Source organism: Lathyrus oleraceus, chromosome 4 (assembly GCF_024323335.1).
Source record: "Lathyrus oleraceus cultivar Zhongwan6 chromosome 4, CAAS_Psat_ZW6_1.0, whole genome shotgun sequence".
Lineage (NCBI taxonomy): Eukaryota > Viridiplantae > Streptophyta > Magnoliopsida > Fabales > Fabaceae > Lathyrus > Lathyrus oleraceus.
Window position 1 is genome coordinate 105,920,337 of NC_066582.1, and position 14,129 is coordinate 105,934,465.

Consider the following 14,129-nt stretch of genomic DNA (forward strand, 5'->3'; position numbering starts at 1 on the left):
GGGGTAAGAGGTAGAGTTTTAGGAAAAGTACCATTGCCAACTCTTCGTGAATTTTTTGCAGAAATAAGAAGGGAAAAGGCACGACAAGGAATTATGATGGGCAAGACACCATGAAATTCTGAATTTGAAGGCTCGGCTCTGGCTACTAGGAACCTTAACGAGGGAAGAAGGTCAGACAAAGTTCCTTGGTGTCATCACTACAAGCGCGAATGGCATACACGTGAAACTTGTTGGAAGCTCAAAGGAAAACCTCTTAACTGGAAGAAGAAAAGTGGTCGTGCATTTCAGGCTAGTAATTGTGATCAAGGGCGGCAACCTCCTTCGTCTCAGTTTCCACTCACTACGGAGCAACTAAACAGACTGTACAAACTCCTCGAGTCTCCAACCCTTTCTTGCTCTATAGCAACAAAAGGTAATTCTGCATTTCTTAGTGTCAGTCCCAGTCATACTTGGATAGTAGATTCAGGAGCCTCCGATCACATGACAGATGAATCTACTTTGTTCTCTTCATATAGTTCATGTGCAGGTAATCAAAAAATAAAAATGACAGATGGCTCTTTTTCAGCCATTGCAGGTAAAGGGTCAGTTGTGTTGTCTCAAATGTTAACTCTTAAAAATTTCCTTCATGTTCCAAATTTATCTTGTAATTTAATATCCGTCAGTAAATTATCCGAAAATATAAATTGTCAAACTAATTTTTTCTGATCTCACTGTGTCTTTCAGGATTTGAACTCGGGGAAGATGATTGGAAGTGCTAAGTGTCGCATCCGCGAAAAAACAACCGGCGGGCTAAGACAAAAACAACACAGAGCCGCCACTGCGCGTTATTTATCCCAAGATAGGGAAAGGAAACGCTCAGAGAAACCTGGAAAAAGCATGGTCTCGCGACCAAAGAGAAAGGGTAAGGGAGTCGGTTACGCAAGGGGAAGGTATTAGCACCCCTCACGTCCGTCGTACTCGACGGGATCCACGTTCTAAAAGAAAGAAAAGGTTGCTAAAACATCACACACACACACAAGAAACGCAGGTGGGGGTTAAGAGGAAGGGAGCTCGATAGGACATCGCATCCTATGCCTGCATATCTCGTCTGGAACGAGAATCAGAGCTGCTGTAGTTCGGCTCACGCACGCCAAACAACACACGCACACAAACAGGCAAACATGGAGCCTGAATGCAAATCACTGGGCTTACATCAGCATCCGAACCAAAACACACGCACACTGGAACCCAGATGCCACTCGATGGACTTACACCGGCTTCCAAGCACACAACAAGCACAATCAAACACAATCAGATAACAAGTAAACACACACAAAAAGGAAAAAAGTGCCCGGAGAGACCTCGCACGGTCTCCTGCCTACATACCTCGTCTGGAACAAGGATCAGGGCGATGTAGTTCCCCCTAAAGGGAAATAAATTATAGCCAGAAACCAAGGGAAGACACACTACCAGGGAGTTGTACTCGAGCCTAGTGTTGTCATGCATCATTGCCCTATGTTGAGGTTTCTACCTACTTGCACAACTGCAAGTTAATCCTATCCAGGAAGAAAGCAAGCATACAAGCATACAAGCAAACAAATATTCACAAAGCACACACTATAACCAGTCAAGTGAGGCTCAAACAATGGGTTTGACTGCCGAAGCAAGTCATCTGTACTTGGGTATTATTCGCTCTTAACCTTGCCATTGAGAGGCTAAGGTGAAGCAGATGAAAGGTGAGTGAAGATTAGACTTCACATCTCTTATCCCTGACCAGGGAGAGCTTCAGACAAAGGAGCGTGGGTCCAGAATGGAGGGACCCTTCTACGCTCAAGACTCTGACTCGATTGTGCAACAGCACAAGATCTTGGGTTTGTGCCCCAATGCATCAACACACAGCCGTGTGAGCAGAGGGACGACTCAACAGAATAGTGGGGGATAGATTGCATATCCCTTGGCTTCCACCAATTGCCTCATAGAGGTCTTTACCTGCTTGGGCACAAATGTAAACAACCACAAACATCGCCTCTTAAGGAGGACTTCAGACATTTGCCCGGCCAAGTAACAGGCCGGGTCTCCCAGACTACATGAAGAATAGAAGTCCTACCTCAAGTGGTTTAAAAACCAAGCAGCAGCAAGCAAGTTCTTAAAGAACTGTAAGCAACTTAATGTACCTGAAATCAATCAAGTATCATCAGTACTCAGACAAACCAACAGTAAACAGCAAATGTTAATCAGTTAAACTGCACAGGCAACACAAGTTAATGCACACAAGTGCAAGCTATAAGCCCAAGCTCAAGCATCACAACCTACAAAACAAAGTCAAGTTAGTTTATAAACATCAACCAAACTCAATTCAAATTGCCTTGAAGCAATCTCCTTAAGCATTGTGCATTTCATCCTGAAAATCCAAACCAAATGTGAGAAACTAGACCACTAGGCCAAGCCTAGGGTCCAAAAGGGAGAAAAAAATCTAAACAGCAAGCCAAACCAATCCAAAATCAAATTAAAACCATTCAAAAGCAAATGCAATTGGTCCCATGCTTATACCATTCTCCATTATCATTTCATGACCAAAACATGTCAAATTAGGTCAAATGCAACATCAAAAGACCAAACAGAACTATTTCACTCAAAAGCATACCAAAAAAAATTCCAAAAATCCTCAAATAATTCACACCTAAACAGGACATATTCAATGTATAGCATGTCAATTTTCAGCTCAATTGGACAAAAGAAAGTAGGTCAATGAAAATCAATAAATCCAGACACAATTATTCAAGCCAATTCAAGGCATCAACACAAGCATTCACTTCAAAAATTCATAAAACAGTGAAAACAATTAAGAAATGAATGGGACCAAAAGCATGATGTCCTACAATGTGTCTACAATCAACATACCAAATTTCATCTTCATCCAATACCATATGAGAATTTCACAAAGATATACAAACATGTGTCACACAAGGTTGCAAAATGAACCAACAGAGAAGAAAAATATCAATCAAATTGAAAACACAACCAATAAATCCAGAAAAAATCACATGTTATCTTGACATATCAATGATCATTCATGCAAAAAATGGAGCAATCCAACAATCCTAGGCCATGCAAATAAATTTATAAAGTTGACCTAGCTAGGTGTGACACAAATTGTCACACCTAGATTCAAAAAAATCATATCTCAATCATCAAGTGTCCAAAAATTACAAACTTTACATGGAAATCACCATCAACATGTCCATAATGAGCACAAAAAATTTCAATCATTTCTTTACAATTATGAGCATTTCATGTTAAAAATGGCAAAGTGTACAAAATTGTGACACATTCTACAAACCCTAAGCATTTTATTTTTCTACACATGCAAAAAATTCCAAAAAATATCCATTAAATTCTAAACATTCTCATGAGAATAATGCAAAAAACCTCACAAAAATTGGATGAATCATGAACTCTCTATGAATTTTTGAAGTTGAGATACCAAAATGTAAAAAACAAATGAAAAAGAAATGAAATAATTGGAATTAAATTCAGATAATGGCACACTCGTAACATTTAACCCTCAGAGCAAAACGACGTGGTTTCGCTAAGTGGCCAGGAAATGTTCCTATTGGCCAATCCGCGCGCCAAACACAATTCAAATGGCAAGGCAAACAGTAGCGGATCAAACAGCAACAATTCATCATCTTCCTCATCAATATTTCCAGAAAAATGCAGAAAATCGAAAATCCTCAAACCTCAATGAAAATCAACAAATAGATAACCATTGGAACTGTCTTCTAACCAGGATAACGAATATGTAAACGATTTGCCCTAATTCCTACTGTATCTCACGGATCGAGCAAAAACCTAAACACACATCCAACTTCAAAACGCGATTTCTTCCTCTACAGTTCACTAAATCAAAAACTACCTACAGCATAGTGTTCTACATGGAAAGCACTATAGAACGCATATGGAAATTGAAAGAATAGTGACATTCGAATTCACACCTTAAATTGAAGACAGTGGTAATTCTTTGAGCCTTGGCGCGCAACAATCCAAAACAGATGAAGGAGATGCTTCAGGAAGGTAATTGCAATGCTTAGCTTGGCTCGAAGTTGCTCCTATTGGAAGAAATTTCAATTTGCCATTGTTGATCACCACTTGAACAGTCGCGGATTTGCAAGGTTAAGGCAATGAATTGATGAAACAGTTGAAGTTCTTGATCCAAGGAAGATGAAGCAAGAAGAATTTCGTGAATTGGTGAAGAATTGAGGAAGATTCAATGAATTTTTGCTCTTGAAGCTTCTTGATGAATTTGGAAAATTGGAGGGAAAAGTTGTTAGAGTTTCTTGTGATTTGTGATATGATCAATATTCAGTTATGATTAATGCTATATACTTCCACTTAATCCATCTCTAATCACAAATTAACCAAAAATGATGTAATTAGCAAAAATGCAATTTTACAAAGCAAGGGCAAAATGGACATTTCACCCTGGGGCTTGTGACAGCTGTATGACAGCTCACACACTCTCCAAATACCAGCTGTGATGTGTTGGCACTTGTCTCATGGCAATTGGCTTTGTGTAACTCATTTTCACTATGTTATGCCACATCTTGCATTTTCAAGTGAAGTTTAAAAATGACTTGGCCAAATATTGAACTTTGAGCACTTGTGACAGTTGAAACAATTTCTAATTTGCATTTGTGAGGTGTTGCAAAAACTCCCATGCCAAAATTCCCATTATTTCTCAACTTGGACCATTTTGCCCTTGACTTTTTAATTGTGCACTTGAAAATTGACCTTTTGCATTGACCATTTTTGATGAATTCCAATTATGCACCATGAAAGTACATGTCAAATGGAGTTTGCACATAAAAGGATCACTCAATTTGGACACTCCATGTGGAAGTTATGCCACTTTGATTATGGGTCATTTTTGAAATTGAATGGACCATAACTTACCAACCATGCATGGGATTTTCAAGTTCTTGGACTTTTTGAAAAGGTGAGACCAAGATCTACAACTCTCATGTTGAACAAATTTTCATTTGAAGCTTCCTTGGACATGTAATTTTGAGGTCAAAAACTTTCCATTTTTGGAAACTTCCATTACAAGTCACTTTCTATTTTTGGCAATTTTTGTCCTGACTTGATTTTCTTCATTCTTGAGCTTTGCAATGTCAAATAACACTTGTTCCAACATGAATGAAGTGTATCCAACTCTCTCCCACCTCCAAATCCATAAAATCAAGCACAGTTGACCACAGTTGACTTTTTCAACTGATAGATGAATTTGGCAATGCATAGATCAAACTGAGCTCCAATCTTCTGATGAAATGGTCCAATGATGAAACCCTAGCCTCCATAAGCTCCATACAATCACATGTTGATCCCCATATCAATCATAGACCCCCTCTCCTAGCCATGCCCTGATTGGCCCAATGCAACTGATTAGGGTTGACCAGTGGTCAAAACCCTAATCTCAAGGTATCTTGATCAAACTCCTGATGATGACAAACCATGATGATGATGATGTATCATTTCAATCAAGATGAAGACCAATCTCCTTGAGAATCACAAAACCCTAATTTGGACCTCCACATCCTCAGATGATTAATGATCAGTCCAAAAACCCTAGCTTGCATATGACCTCTTATCTCCTGATCAAGACTTGTGAGAATGGCTTGCATAATGTAACCACATGATATGCAATATGCAATGTCTAATGACCTAAAAATGATATGCAATATGATATGCTAGTCCCAAGAGAGGAGGACAAATTTTGAGGTGTTACAGCTGCCCCTATTCAATCCACTATGAACCTGTCGATATGAATAGCCTCGGCTTTCAGATGATCAGGATGAAGAGTGATTGAATACCAAGAACAGACGAACAATTTGCACTCTGATGGGTCAGAATCGGCGAAGAAACAATCTCTAAACCAAAATCCGTCTGGTACGGAGAAAGTCGGCCTGATCACCGAAAAATGTCGACCTGGATACCAAAATAAATGGTAACACAGGGATAACTATGGCCTGAACACCACACATCCGCTGGGGATTATTATTCCTTTCTTTTTTATGCTTTTCTTGAACCCTGAAATTTTCTCTATTTTTATTTTCTTGAACCCCGAAATTTTCTCTTTCACCAATGATCCCCGATCACTGCATTCGAACCCCGTTCTCCTATTTGCCAAAATAATGAACCCCATTCTCCAGTTTGAACCCCAGTCGCCTGACGATAACTCACGATCGCCATTGTGAACCCCGTTCTCCAGAAAATGCCTCAACATTTCCCTTTCTCCATTTGAACCCCATCTCCAGAAAATGCCTCAACATTTCCCTTTCTCCGATTGAACCCCGTTCTCCAACTTCTTGTGATAATTCCTGCTGGCAACGCCGGAAATAACACCAACACCACTCTGAGGGCGACATGTCAGAGGGCATACCTTCACAAAAGGAAGGTAGCATGTGTATCTCTTCCTCAGAAGACACCTATAACGACCTCCATTAGCCTCAGCCAGAGTCTAAGGTGACACATGAACAGAAGATAATCCTAAGGACCTCATCCCGGATACATTCTTCAACTCCAATCTTCATTTGAACCCCAGAAAATGCCTCAGCATATACTCTTCTCTGATTGAACCCCGATCTCCAGAAAATGTCGCAACACTTCCCTTTCTTCATTTGAACCCCATCTCCAGAAAATGCCTCAACATCTCCTTTTCTCCATTTGAACCCCGGAATCGCGCTAATCGCGTAACGCCCTCTGATTTTATTTCCATCTCTGCTCGATAGAAAAATTTCCTCCAATATCGCACTATTGGGGAACATTGTTGATCTGACGCCATGATGCTAAACTCCTCAGAGTAACATCTTCACCATCTGGTGAAACCAAACCTTCAAGCGGTAACCACGGCTTGAGTCGCGCTGATCGCGTCATGACGTTGAACTTATCCAAGTAACATCTTCACCATCCGGCGAAACCAAATATCAAGCGGTATCCACGGCTTGCATCGCGCTGAACGCGTCATGATGTTGAACTTATCCAAGTAACATCTTCACCATCCGGTGAAACCAAATATCAAGCGGTATCCACGGCTTGAATCGCGCTGAACGCGTCATGATGTTGAACTTATCCAAGTAACATCTTCACCATCCGGTGAAACCAAATATCAAGCGGTATCCACGGCTTGAATCGCGTTGAACGCGTCACGATGTTGAACTTATCCAAGTAACATCTTCACCATCCGGTGAAACCAAATATCAAGCGGTATCCACGGCTTGAATCGCGCTGAACGCGTCACATCTCCATCTCTGTCCGACGGAAAAAATCTCCTCCAGTATCGCACTACTGGAGAACATCAAATCTCAAGCGGTAATCACGGCCCGAGTAACTGATACTTGCAATACTGATGATTTTCCAACTAGTGAAACCACTCCTCAAACGGTAATCACGGCTCGAGTAGCATCTTCACCCACTGGCAGAACCATATCTCAAACGGTAACCACGGCTTGAGACTAGCCTATGCTTGCAATGATGCATGATTGATTTTTCTGCGTAATGCTCCATAATTATGGAAATGCTACGCGATTATTTATTTTTTCTATGCAATATGCTATGCTTATTTACATGATGAATGCATAAAAAATATCCCCCTCAAGGGACTCTTCTGGGAAGCACGAGACACTCTGCTGAGGAACTCTCCATTGCTCCAACTCCACCCTGCTGGGGAATAGCACTGCTGCTGGGAAAAGGCAACCCTTGCTGAGGAAACCTCCTTTGCACCCAATCCGCTCGGGAATTTGCTGGGGATAAGAACCACCAATGCACTCTGTGGGGATACAACAATCTTTGACTTGCTGAGGATATAAATCTCGACTCTGCTTCGAGAAAACCTCACAGATACCTGACGACTTCACTGGGGAAATGCTCACAGATGCTCTGCTGGGAAACAGCCACCTCCAGGCCTGGCCACTGGGGAAGCATCGATCTAACACCCGCTGGGGATAACCATCCTGACCCTGCTAGGGAAGCGAATGCCACTCCGCTGGGGACAACCCATGCAATCCATAGGTAGAATCAACTCAGCTGGGGATGCAGATATCAGTCCGCTACGGAAAACTATCCGATCCACTGGTAGGATGAACACTGCTGGAGATATATTTCATTGAAACCCGCTCCACTCGGGGAATAGCAACCTTCAGGACTGGCTGCTGAGGACACTGTTTTAAACCTGCCGAGGATAACCATCCTGACTCGGCTGGGGAAGTCACAGACCTTGATCTGCTAGGGAGTTGGTCCTCTAATTCTGCTTGGGGACCTAGCTGGGGAAATGAGAAAAGTTGGTACAGAACACCCGTCGACTCGTCGAACCACGGTATCCACCTCCCAATCTCGCATCAGCTTTCCACTTTTGAGAACTTCCAGACTCGTCTGGACCTTTTCTGCTCCATCATCTTGTATTCCAAAATCGCTCCGCGCTCGACGGAGAACGAACTCCTGGGGCTATACAGACTTTCAATTTTCCGACTTTGAAGAGTCTTCTTGATTAATTCCCAAGGTCGTCGCACGTCTCAACGTCTCTCATCGCTTCTCTACCCATTCATTCGTCCCTGATTGGACCCTGCGGGGAACTTCCACAAACTTTCCAATCTTCCGATTTTGAAGAGTCTTCTTGATTAATATCAAGGATCGTCGTACGTCTCAACGTCTTCGTCATCCCTTCACATTCATCCCTGAGCGAACTCTCTGGGGATTTGCTTTTGTCAACAGATTCCACATCACAACCTGCAAGTGAGTGAAAAATACCGAACAGTTCCTGCAGAACAGATCGTTAGATAAAATCGTGCCCCAGGCGTGTCAAGATTTCAACACTTGGGTTACTCAACCTTCCGAATAAGATTTCAAGCTTTCAATCTTATAAACATGCATTGGAAGGGACCTGTATGTCTTAAAATGCAAGATTCTTTATCAAAACAATTGGATGTTTTTGCAATCAAAGCGGTAATGAAAACAAAAAACAAAATTATTTGACTGAATATGCATTTTATTGATTGAAAAGTGTGTGGCTCAAATTGAGCAATACAAAAGGAAGCAATTCCTGAAAAGAGGTAATTGCACACAAAAGGAAAAATCTATCCTAATGGCAATGTGAAACCCGTGATCTCATCGAGTTCCAACTCGGTTACACCCCATATGTCCTCAGACTCTCTGTGCTTTCTGCCTTCTGAACAAGACGCTTCCGATTGATCCCTACCGAGTATTATCCATGATGCTTTAACCAAAGCGCGAACGATCATGCTGGACGCAGTTGTTCGTTTTAATCCCTCTTTTGCCTGGACCGCCCTCTCGGGTTTTCAATCCACCGGGATACCCTTTTTTGCCCAAGTCGCCTTTTCAGGTTCTCGACTTGCCGGGTGTACATTTTGAAGGTGAGAAAAACAAGAAAGGGGGGGTTTGAATTGTTTGAAAAATAAGCGCTTTTGCAAAATGAAATCACACAATGATTTTATACTGGTTCGCTTATAACACAAAGCTACTCCAGTCCACCCGGCCAAGGTGATTTCGCCTTCAACAAGGACTTAATCCACTAATCTTGAAAGATTACAAACAACCCCTAAGAGAGAAGAAAATCTCTTAGTCCTCTCAAGTCTACAGACTACAAAGAGTCACTTGAGGAAATCAAATAAAAAATTAGATACAAGATGTGTAATCTAGAGTGCTTCTAAGAAAGCAAATATTACAAACTTAAGAACAAATTTTTCACTTGATAAGCAAAAGCTTAGTGAAAATCTTTGAAGAACAAAGATGTTTTTCTTGAGCGTGATATAATTTCAGTATAGTTTTGGCTAGTGATTTCTCATTTTACTGAATGAGATTTCTTCTCTATTTATAGGAGTTGAAGTAGAGTTGAAGTAGCGTTGAATCTGTTGGATATTGAGATGTAGTTACGCCATTCCATTTATAGCTTCTGCAGTAGACTTTTTCTCTTAGAAGTGACTACTTACCACAATTAGTATCTTCTCTCTTGGAAGTGGAGATTAACGTCTCTTTCTAATTGAGGAAATCCATTTGCAGAACTTTAACTTGGCTTAAACGTTACTTCATCATGATTAACAATTCTGATTAGAGTCTGTGTGTATCTGGAGAAACTAGCTTCTGATGTTATCTCTTGAAAGTTCAGATGGCGCTGATAACTTCAGAATTTACAGAAGGCATTTGTTCAGAGTCAGAGCTTCTAGACTTTACTTCATGTTCAGATGCTTCTGATACTTGAGATTTTGCATCTGATGACATCATCAGATTTATTTCTTCTTTCTTTAGAACCCTGCACACTTAGAAACTTTTCGTTAGGGTGCCATTTTTGGTTTCATCCTTTGTTATCATCAAAATCATGGAGTCTGTTGTAGAACACTTTTTGTTCTTACAATCTCCCCCTTTTTGATGATGACAAAACAATTAAATTTATCAGATGAAACATGAAAAAATATTAGATCAGATAGACAAAAGCTCCCCCTGAGTTAGTACTAGGGAGTTCAGAAGTTCTTACCAGAGCTTTTCAGGTAATGAGATTTCTGAAACTTTCTGCAATTTCTTAATTTTAATGTTAGAGTTATTTAATCAGAGCTATTATTTAATCAGAGCTATTTATATTAGAACTATTTCTATAATTGTTGCAGAATGTTTAAGGTTTTAGACATAATTTTCATCAGAGCTATTATTAATAATTTCTCCCCCTTTTTGGCATAATCAAAAAGGCATAGAAAATAAAAAGAGTAATAAAGAGAAAAACAATTCATTAAAAAGCACAAAGGCAAACAGCAGTCAAAACATTAGATTCAACAGAATATCAGAGCTAAAAAGAAAGACAGAAGCAAAAACACTTAGGCAAACAAACAAAAAATAAATCCTAAGTGCCTAAGGGTTTGGAGGTTGAGGAAGTCTCTGAAGCAACATGGCAAACATGTTCTGGATATTTTCGTTCAGAGCATCTTGCTTGTCCATCCTGGTACGAAGCTCATTCTGATCTTTCTTGATCTCTTGCTGATCTTGCTTGATCTCCTTCAGAGTGTTAAGAATCAGAGGGATCGCAGAGGAAGACTCCCCCTGAATCAGAGCCTGCTGAGCTTCAGCTTCAGCAGCAGCTTGGGCTTCTGCATCTGCCTTAGCCTTGGCTTCAGCTTCCTGAATCCTTAGAAGTTCTGCTTCCTTTGCCAGGCGTTCTTCTTCCAACCTCTTTGCTTCTTCTTCAGCTTCCCTAGCCAATCTTTCTTCCTCTAACCTTCTGGCCTCAGCTTCTCTAGCCAGTCTCTCTTGGAGTCTTTCCTCAGAGTCTCTGATGTAGCCATTTCTGACTTGTTCAGAGATACTCTTCAGCCTATAAGACTCAGAGGTCATCCAACTAATGACTCTGTTCCAGTGTGTCCTAACCGATTTAGGATCATCACTGACTTCAGAGTTTTTAGCCAGAGACTTGATCTTCTGGACTGAAGCTTCTGCAACCTGTATAATGGCCTCCTCAAGGGTAGGTATGGTAAGTTCAGGTTCAGGTTCAGGTGAATGAGGTGGAGAGTTTTGAGGGCTGAGATTTAGAGGTTGAGGTTCAGTTTGTGTTTGAGTTTGTGGGGCGAAATTTTTAGCATAGATTTCAGCTATTGTTGGGGAGTTTGGGTCAGAGTGTTCTTGGTCAGAGGACTCTTGTTCAGAGAACTCTTGGTCAGAAGAAGGGGAAAGGTAAGGGGGTGATTCATATTCAGAGGATGAGGAAGAGCTGTGGTGATATAGTTGATTAGGGTCAGAGGTTGTTGTGAAATTACGAGCAATTTTTAGAACAGGTGGAGGTTGAGAGGTTCTGGTGATTGAGGGTGGTATTTCAGAGGTGGTATATATTGGTTGAGAGGAGAGAGGGTTAGAGGAAGCCATTATAGATTCAGAAGAGACAGGAGGAATAGACTTACCAGAAGAGACATTCAGAGGTGCTGAAGCTTTGGTGCCAGAGGTTTCTCCAAGTCTGGCTTTCTTTGCCTTCCTTGCTTCCTCAGCTATCTTCTTCTCAAAAAGACCTCTTTTGTATCTGACCAAATCTTCTACGGAGTCCAGACAGTCTTCAAGGCGGAAATCAGAAATATCAATGCCTTCATCCAGACGATCCTGAAGGTAGATAGCAATGGCATCTCTGGGTTCATTTTTGAAGAACCTTTCAAGGCCATGAGGCATCTTCCTCTGATCCTTCAGAGCTTCCCAGGTCACTTCCATAGTGGGCTTGACTCTGATGTCTTTGATGATTCCCATACTCCTCAGATTTTTGGCATTCAGAGGCTTTCCCACATCAATTGCCAGATCATCCATACATCTGGTCTTCTCCAGAGCATCTACCAGCCCATGCTCAATGAAGATGTCAGAGAGCAATCTACCCAGAGGAATGTAGGATCTGGGCTTCATGTTATTCCTGGTTTCTCTGACTGAATCCCTCAGATATCTGAAGAGGAGAACAGGGAGGTTGATCGGGATCCCCTTCTGAATACAGTAAAGGATGCATTTCTGATCAGCATTTATGTAATCTGAAGAGTTGGAGGCTGGACGATGATGGATTGTTCCCAGAATAATCTTCAGCCAAACTCGGAGGTTCTGATGAAGCTCCTTGTTCTTAGAGGGTTTCCTTCAACATTTGCTTTGAAGATTGTAGGGTTAATGACTTCTGTGATGCGCTTGGACCTTGGAGGAATGTTGTAAATCCTTTTACCTCCAGCTTTCTCCATGTTTAGCAAGGAAGCAATTGATGCTTCAGTGATGACAATCTTCACACCCAGAACAAACGAGACAATGAACTGGTCATCAGCATCTGCACATCTCCAGAACTCCTTCACCAGAAGAGGATAGATTGGACCATACAATCTGTTGAAGTAGGTTTCCCAACCTTGCTTGTGAAGATCTTCAGTAAGATCAACACCATTTCTTCTTAAATTCTCAAAATCCACCAGTGATTCACACAGTACATCCAAACCTTCAAAGGGAGTTGAAAGGTTTATGTGTTGTTCACGTTCAAGAATGTGAGGTTCTTTGTAGACAGGGGTTGTGGTAACGTCTACAACCATGGGTGTTTGAGTGTTTGAGGTTTGGGGATTAGAAGCGGCTTCCATTTGTTGGGAGAAGTTAAAAACTTCTTGCTCTTGAGGATTCATGACTAAGATTGATGAAGAAGATGAAGAACTGAGAAGGTTGCAGAGAAAACTTCGAGAGAGGGTTTAGGGTTTAAGAGTGAGTGAAGAGTGATAAGTGTGTGAAATGTGAGAAAAGTGTTTATATACCTAAGGGTAAAAACACATGCAAAACGACACATTAATTGCGTTGGAACAGAACACAAGATTTGCACGCTAGGGGGAAAAATGATTATAGCTAATAAATGAATGTCTAATCCCAACAGTAAGCACACTGCTCGAGGAGATTTCAAGCGTTCTGACCTTTGATTTCTTTTGACAGTTGTCTAGAAGTTCTAGGGTTAGACGCATGTTCCCCACGTGTTGATGTATCTGATCTTCAGGAATACCAAAGGATTTCTGAAGATTTCTAACTCAGATATCTTCTTAACTTGGTAGAAGTATCAGAGTCAGAGGCAGAAGTGTATTTGTTTTTATCAGATTCTCATTTTACATGTTCAGAGCCAAATTTTACTCAGGGCAATTTTTAATGTTCAGATTTTCTAATATAAAACGAAATCTATCTTCAGCTAGAGGCTTAGTAAAAATATCTGCCCATTGATGTTCTGTATCAATGAACTTCAGCGTTACTATTCCTTTCTGAACATAGTCTCTGATAAAATGATGTTTAATTTCTATGTGTTTGGCTCTGGAATGTAGAATAGGATTCTTACTTAAACAAATAGCAGCAGTATTATCACAAAAGATAGGAATGTTACTCTCAAATATCTGAAGATCTTCTAGCTGATGCTTCATCCAGAGCATCTGAGTTGTGCACAGTGATGCTGAGATGTATTCTGCTTCTGCAGTTGATAGAGCAATTGTTGACTGTCTTTTGCTAGCCCAGGAGATTAAGTTGTTTCCCAGAAGCTGGCAATTTCCAGAAGTACTTTTTCGTTCTATTCTATCTCCTGCATAATCTGCATCACAATAACCAGAAAGCCTATACTCTGATGTTTT